The sequence below is a fragment of the Pseudophryne corroboree genome, chromosome 2 (genome assembly GCF_028390025.1).
Source record: "Pseudophryne corroboree isolate aPseCor3 chromosome 2, aPseCor3.hap2, whole genome shotgun sequence".
Lineage (NCBI taxonomy): Eukaryota > Metazoa > Chordata > Amphibia > Anura > Myobatrachidae > Pseudophryne > Pseudophryne corroboree.
The window spans coordinates 5,357,947-5,366,885 of NC_086445.1; the positions used below are offsets into that span (position 1 = coordinate 5,357,947).

General features: G+C 46.9%; 1 pseudogene; it reads left to right on the plus strand.

Annotated features, from left to right (window-relative positions):
* The window catches only part of LOC134987843 (transient receptor potential cation channel subfamily M member 2-like), a 539,791-nt pseudogene that overhangs the window by 447,792 nt on the left and 83,060 nt on the right, over nt 1-8,939 (plus strand).

The window sequence follows — 8,939 nt, forward strand, 5'->3', positions numbered from 1 at the left end:
AGGTGGTTTCTTCATTTCATATGAACCAACCTATTGTGGTCCCTGTGCCGACGGGTGACTTGGAGGACTCCAAGTCCCTGTATGTAGTCAGGGCCTTAAAAATTTATGTAGCCAGGACGGCTAGGGTTAGGAAAACAGAGGCTCTGTTTGTCCTGTATGCAGCCAACAAGGTTGGCGCTCCTGCTTCTAAGCAGACTATTGCTCGCTGGATCTGTAACACGATTCAGCAGGCTCATTCTACGACTGGATTGTTGGTACCAAATTCGGTAAAGGCCTATTCCACTAGGAAGGTGGGCTCTTCTTGGGCGGCTGCCCCGAGGCGTCTCGGCATTACAGCTTTGCCGAGCAGCTACTTGGTCGGGTTCAAACACTTTTGCAAAATTCTACAAGTTTGATACCTTGGCTGATGAGGACCTCGCATTTGCTCAATCGGTGCTGCAGAGTCATCCACACTCTCCCGCCCGGTTTGAAGCTTTGGTATAAACACCATGGTACTTACGGAGTCCCCAGCATCCTCTAGGACGTAAGAGAAAATAAGATTTTAAACCTACCTGTAAATCTTTTTCTCCTAGTCCGTAGAGGATGTTGGGCGCCCGTCCCGGTGCGGACTAAATCTGCAAGACTTGTATATAGTTGCTGCTTACATAAGGGTTGTGTTACAGTTGAGATTGGTCTTTGACTGATACTGTTTTTTTTGTTCATACTGTTAACTGGTTGCATATATTCCAGGTTATACGGTGTGGATGGTGTGGGCTGGTATGAATCTTGCCCTTAGATTAACAAAATCCTTTCCTCTTATTGTCCATCTCCTCTGGGCACAGTTTCTCTAACTGAGGTCTGGAGGAGGGGCATAGAGGGAGGAGCCAGTGCACACCCATACTAAAAGTTCTTTATAGTGCCCATGTCTCCTGCGGAGCCCGTCTATACCCCATGGTCCTTACGGAGTCCCCAGCATCCTCTGCGGACTAGGAGAAAAATATTTACCGGTAGGTTTAAAATCTTATTTTTTTGCACAGTACGCATGCAGAGTCCCCTTTTTACACAGTACACAGTGCCAGATACACAATTGCCCCACAGTGCCTTATACACAATTGCCCCACAGTGCCAGATACACAATTGCCCCACAGTGCCAGAAACATATTGCCCCACAGTGCCAGAAACATATTGCCCCACAGTGCCAGAAACACAATTGCCCCACAGTGCCAGATAAACAGTGCCCCACAGTGCCAGATACACATTGCCCCACAGTGCCAGATACACATTGCCCCATTGTGCCAGATACAGACTTGCCCCACAGTGCCAGATACTCAGTGCCCCACAGTGCCAGATACACATTGCCCCCACAGTGCCAGATACACATTGCCCCCACAGTGCCAGATACACAATTGCCCCCACAGTGCCAGATACACATTGCCCCCACAGTGCCAGATACAGTGCCCCACAGTGCCAGATACACATTGCCCCCACAGTGCCAGATACATATTGCCCCACAGTGCCAGATAAACAGTGCCCAAAGATACACATTACCCCCGCTCCCCCCCCCCCCCCCCCCCCCCCCCCCCCGCTCACCCGCTGGCTGACTTACCGCTGCCTCTGTAATGTGAGGGGAGGAGAGCGCAGTGCAGTGCCTCTCCTGCCCCTCAATGCTGCTCAATGAAGACAGTCCAGTCTCCGGCGGCGGGTATGTTGGTGCCAGTACCTTAGCCAATCAGAGCTCGCGGACCGGCAGCTAATCAAGAGCCGGTCCGCAAGCTCTTATTGGCTAACAAACAGAGACCAGGTCACAGCACATTGAGGGGCAGGAGAGGCGCTGCGCTCTCCTCCCCTCACATAGCACTAGCAGCGGGATGGGGGCCGGGTTGGGGTCAAGCAGAGACATTGCGGGGGTGAGTGGGCATGATGCCCTGGCCACCGGCGGCGCCCCCTCTGCTGGGCCTGCCAAGGCACTCAGGGCATGTGCCCTGCTCGACCCCTCTTAGTTACGCCTCTGCCTGGGAGACTTGAGGCATTCATTTTCTTTCCTTAGAAACATTTTATCTTGCACAGGACTGACACCTGCTCACTTGCTACCACCTCACTGCAGATCATCTGCAATACATATGGCCTGATCCTCTGTTCCCTGCTGTGCCTTCACGCTTCCTGTGGTCGTTGTTTGGTGTCTGAATGATCCCACCGCTGCCACCAAATGTGAGGATACAGGGTTCTTCTAATCACTCAGACACAGAGCCGATGAAACCGAAGTGATGGTTTGTTTCTCACTGCACACAGGGACAGATATCACACAGGAAACAGAAGTAAATATAGCCCAGAAACAATACACAGGTAGAAGTCCAGATAGTAAGTCCCAGTAGAGGTTTTAGGTCCACAGCAATTCCACACAGAAGTTACAGATAAACAAGTCCACACGGAAGAACTTTCACTGAGTACACACAGCAGTGATAGCAAATTAGTCCACAGGAGAATATGTGTAAACATCCATGCAGTAGTAAATACGTATAAATCCACACAGCACTGTTGATGCGTTTCATAAGGTACCCTGGCAGAGTATAACCCCTTAGCCAGAGTCCTGCAATTAACATCATGAGCTGACCTGCATAACCTCTTTTATAACCTTCCAAATGCCCATCATGCCGCGCTCACCTGGGGATCAGGTTCCTGATTGGTGGGATCCCACCTAAGGTATTTCCCTACTGCCTCCCACAGCTGGCCATCTCCTGCTGACCACATGCTGGGTCATGCTCTGACTTGTCTGTGAGAGACCAGGATGTAACGGTTCCGGTATGAATGGTTGACCATGTTATGGTCGACAGTCATTAGGTCGACCACTATTGGTCGACATTGACATGGTCGACATGGACACATGGTCGACACATGAAAATGGTCGACACATGAAAGGTCGACATGAGTTTTTTTACTTTTTTTGGTGTCGCTTTTTGCGTAAAGTGACTGGGAAACCCAATTAGTGCACCGCGTCCCCTCGCATGGCTCGCTTCGCTCGCCATGCTTCGGGCATGGTGCCTTCGCTCCGCTACCGCTTCGCTCGGCACAGATTACCGTTCCAATCGTAGTCCATGTGGATCGTAAAGTATGGAAAAGTTTCCCAGAAAAAAAAAAAGTAAAAAAAATCATGTCGACCTTTTCATGTGTCGACCATTTTCACATGTCGACCATGTGTCCATGTCGACCATGCCAATGTCGACCAATAGTGGTCGACCTAATGACTGTCGACCATAACATGGTCGACCATGTGAACGGATACCGGATGTAACAGAAGACAGTAAACTGAAGGAACAACGACAGGGAAATTGGTTTAAGTCCTGAATGTCCCCTGTGGAGGAGAAGCTTCAGAGAGAGGTTACCTGGCCCTCATACTTCCTGTGTGACCATATAAGGATAATAGATGGGTTAAACAGGATTTTCCATGATGACTTGTAACCTCATGCACAGAATGACATCCTCCTACAATAACATAACCTGACAGCACTATGTCATAGGTCACAGCACACCTGTACTTACCAAGTAATACCTCATACACAGACTGGCATTCTCCTACAATAACATAACATGACAGCACTATGTGCCAGGTCACATCACACCTGTATTTACCTGAGTAACACCTCATACACAGAATGGCATCCTCCTACAATAACATAACATGACAGCACTATGTGCCAGGTCACATCACACCTGTATTTACCTGAGTAACACCTCATACACAGACTGGCATTCTCCTACAATAACATAACTTGACAGCACTATGTGCCAGGTCACAGCACACCTGTATTACCTGAGTAATACCTCATACACAGACTGGCATCCTCCTACAATAACATAACATGACAGCACAATGTGCCAGGTCACAGCACATCTGTATTTACCTGAGTAATACCTCATACACAGACTGGCATCCTCCTACAATAACATAACATGACAGCACTATGTGCCAGGTCACAGCACACCTGTATTTACCTGAGTAACACCTCATACGTAGACTGGCATCCTCCTACAATAATATAACATGACAGCACTATGTGCCAGGTCACAGCACACCTGTATTTACCTGAGTAATACCTCATACACAGACTGGTATCCTCCTACAATAACATAACATGACAGCACTATGTGCCAGGTCACAGCACACCTGTATTTACCTGAGTAATACCTCATACACAGAATGGCCTCCTCCTACAATAACATAACATGACAGCACTATGTGCCAGGTCACAGCACACCTGTATTTACCTGAGTAACACCTCATACACAGACTGGCATCCTCCTACAATAATATAACATAACAGCACTATGTGCCAGGTCACAGCACACCTGTAGTTACCTGAGTTATACCTCATACACAGACTGACATCCTCCTACAATAACATAACATGACAGCACTATGTGCCAGGTCACAGCACACCTGTAGTTACCTGAGTTATACCTCATACACAGACTGACATCCTCCTACAATAACATTACATGAAAGCACTAGGTGCCAGGTCACAGCACACCTGTATTTACCTGAGTAATACCTCTTACACAGACTGGCATCCTCCTACAATAACATGACATGACAGCACTAGGTGCCAGGTCACAGCACACCTGTAGTTACCTGAGTAACACCTCATATACAGAATGGCATCCTCCTACAATAACATAACATGACAGCACTAGGTGCCAGGTCACAGCACACCTGTATTTACCTGAGTAATACCTCATACACAGACTGGCATCCTCCTACAATAACATAACATGACAGCACTATGTGTCAGGTCACAGCACCCCTGTATTTACCTGAGTAATACCTCATGCAGAGACTGGCATCCTCCTACAATAACATAACATGACAGCACTAAGTGCCAGGTCACAGCACACCTGTATTTACCTGAGTAATACCTCATACACAGACTGGCATCCCCCTACAATAACATAACATGACAGCACTATGTGTCAGGTCACAGCATACCTGTATTTACCTGAGTAATACCTCATACACAGAATGGCCTCCTCCTACAATAACATAACATGACAGCACTATGTGCCAGGTCACAGCACACCTGTAGTTACCTGAGTAACACCTCATACACAGACTGGCATCCTCCTACAATAACATACATGGCAGCACTATGTGCCAGGTCACAGCCCATCTGTATTTACCTGAGTAATATTATAGTACAGAATATATAGGCTAACGAATCAACACACACATGGAATAAAAAGTATTTTAAATGCTATAAAGATTGAAATACCATAAATACAGTTTTACCCTCTGTCTCATAGCTTTACAGCATGGGTGTAGGTAGATAGGTATAGAGGGTCTGGGTATAGGCATAGATGGCTTTGGTGTAGGCAGAAATGGTCTGAGCAATGGCAACGGTGGTTTCAGAATAGGTAGGGATGGTCAAGGTATAGGTAGAGAAGGCCTGGTTTCAGGCAGAGATGTCCTGGTTGTAGGCAGAGATGGCCTAGGTGTAAGCAGAGATGGCCTGGCTGTAGGCAGAGATGGCCTGGTTGTAGGCAGAGATGGCCTCGGTGTAAGCAGAGATGGCCTGGGTGTAAGCAAAGATGGCCTGGGCGTAGGAAAAGATGGTTTCGGAATAGGAAGGAATGGTCAAAGCATTGGTAGAGATAGCATGGGTGTAGGGAGAGATGGCCTGGGAGAAGGCAGAGATGGTCTGGGAGTAGGAACAGATGGCCTGGGAGAAGGCAGGGATGGCCTGGGTGCAGGTAGATAGGTAGAGATGGTCTTTGTGTAGACAGAGATGGACTGAGTGTAGTTAGGTAGAGATGGCCTGGGTGTAGGCAGAGATGGTCTTTGTGTAGGCAGAGATGATCTGGGTGTAGGCAGAGATGGTATGGGTGTAGACAGAGATGGCTTGGGTGTCGGTAGATAGGTAGAGATGGTCTGGGTGTAGGCAGCAATGGTATTGGTGTAGACAGAGATGGCCTGGGTGTAGGTAGATAGGTAGAGATGGTCTGGGTGTAGGCAGAGTTGGTTGTTGTGTAGACAGAGATGGACTGGGTGTAGTTAGATAGGTAGAGATAGTCAAGGTATAGGCAGGGATGGTCTGGGTGTAGGCAGGGATGGACTGGATGTAGGTAGAAAGGTAGAGAGATGGTCTGGGTGTAGGTAGATAGGTATACTGTAGATGGTTTGGGTCTAGGCAGAGATGGCCTGGGTGTAGGCAGATAGGTATAGATGGTCTGGGTGTAGGCAGGGAAGGTCTGCCTGTAGGCAGGGATGGCCTGGGTGTAGGCAGAGAGGGCCTGGGTATAGGTAGACAGGTATAGATAGTCAGGGTGTAGGCAGAGATGGTCTGGGTGTAGACAGAGATGGCTTGGATGTAGGTTGATAGGTAGAGGTGGTCTGGGTGTAGGTAGAAATGGTCTTTGTGTATACAGAGATGGTTAGATGGGTGTAGTCAGAGTTGCTCTGTGTGTAGGCAGGGATGGCCTGGGTGTAGGTAGGTAGGTATAGATGGTCTTGGTGTAGGCAGAGATGGCATGGGTGTAGGCAGGGATGTCCTTGGTGTAGGTAGAAAGGAAGAGATGGACTGGGTGTAGGCAGAGATGGTCTTTGTGTAGGCAGAGATGGTCTGGGTGTAGGCAGAGATGGTCTGGGTATAGGCAGGGATGGCCTGGGGGAAGGTAGAGAAAGACTTTGTGTAGACAGAGATGACCTGGGTGTAGGTAGATACTGTAGGTAAAGATGGTCTGGGTGTAGGCTGGGATGGCCTTGGTGTAGTTAGATAGGTAGAGATGGACTGTGTGTAGGCAGAGATGCTCTGTTATCTGTGTGCCAGGAATGGATCTTGAGTCTCCAGTGAACAGTTGGAGAATATTGTGAATTTGTCCGATAACCATATTCTACGATTAAACTGTTGCACTGATTCTACTACTCTCCTAGATTGGTCCGCACTGATACAGTTTATCTGGGCCGGGTATTCCTCTCTGTGGACTACATATTCTTCTGTATTCATCTCATGGAAATCTTCAATGTCAGCAACGTCATAGGACCTCAGGTGCTCGTTTTTCGCAGACTGGTAAGACGTCTATATGAACAATCTCCTGTACACCCTGATTATGTTTCACTTATTTTGTACTATATCAATATTCATAGAGATAACTATATGAATATAGTTTGGACCTGATTCTAAATCTGTGCAAAGTGCTGACATAGGGCCTACTGTAATTCAAATCTGATCGCTCCTCTGTGAATTTGCAGAGGTCTGCAATCAGATAGTCGCCGCCCAGACAGAGTGAAAAACCTCCCAATGCAAGTCTGTGTACGCCATGCAAAAATCTTTGCAGACGCCAGTCAGATTCAAATCCATTTGCAGCTCACCATCAAATGATTTTTCCAGTCTGTGCAGTGTGTGTCACACACCCTCCTTGAAAACATTTCCTGACTGTCACGACGCTGCTGGCCAATTCCACAAATACGCCTATTTGAGAGTTGCCACATGCGACGTGGGGGTCACTTTTGGACACACAGTATTAATAAAACACCTTCAACTGCCACCAGCAATGACTTTTCAACGTATTACGGACGTTGCAGGTGTCTTTTGCTTTGCCTGTCACACACACACTACAATACTTAGAAAAGTAGGTAGACGTGAGCCACACGGGCCCTGAGCTCATAAGAATCACAGAATCAGAATTAAAATTAGATGTTTAATTTCAAGAATACTTCAGAGCTTCAGATACAAAAGGTTACAAAGATTATTAAGAATATTTTAAAAACACTCACAGAATACAGCAATCTCAATAAATGAAAAGAAATAAAAAATTCAGAAACCCTAACTCACTTACTCAAACGAACTTAGGTGTTTCTGTTGTGGGGGATTTCACAGAATAACTCAGGTCATCTCCAACATTGTTGAGTCCCCAAGAGATGCACACATTTTGTGTCCCCATGAGGGAGACAGAATAGTCTTCATCTCCCGCAGCCCCCTCCCTTGGGATTCTTAACTACTTCCCTGCTGGACACTACACATACACCAGTTTTACATACTTGGTGCTTGGCAACAGGCAGGGGTGAAGCCCAAAGGCATACTGTATGAATCTCTTTCAAAGAGAGTGTGGTCTGGGCTGTGGGTGTCACATCTTCCTAAGCCTGGAGTTGTGAATTTGAAGTTCTATAGGTTTATGACACTAGCCAGGAAATAGGATTCCTGCATTCCAATCAGGACATTTGGTCACCCTTCCCTGGTCTGTTTACAGAGAGCCCCTGTTGATATAACAGACAAATTGGGGTTATCAGTCCTCAATGTCCAGAGCTTGGCAATATCTGTGTTTGATGTAGAAATGCAATCCCCTTTTACAACTTCATGTCAGGGTCCCAGACCACAGACAATTTATTTTTTGGACTATAGACCACTCTGAGGTCAGCTCACAGGAGAAATGGTGATTTCCCTGACATCTCCCTTTTATCAATATTTATAACCTCTGGTCTGGTCATTGCACATGTCATCCCAAACTTTATGGTCTGCAGATCTCCCCAAGCCTCGATGTATGGAGGTTAAACACAGGACTCTGCCTGTCAGCCATTTTGTCACATCTAAGCTGAAAGAATACAAAAGTATATATATATATATATATATATATACAGTCACTTGAAAACATTATTGGTGATTATTCCTGCAGGTAATCACCACACCTTAGATCACATATAATTTGTGATCCTCCTTTCTGTATTTAAACATGACATCTACCTCGGCAAATGGCACACAAGGGGCGGTGACCCACTTCACCGACTCAATGCTGTGCTACTGACCACTTGTTCACCTTGCCATGATAAACCATCTGCACTAGTGTTTTGAGAACGCTTTCTGTGCTGGATGGTGAAGGTATACTGCTGCAAGGTGAGACTCCCTCTCAGGAGTTTCCTATTGTCTCCAGACAATCTATTAAGTTTACTCTGACCGACATCAGACACATTTTTA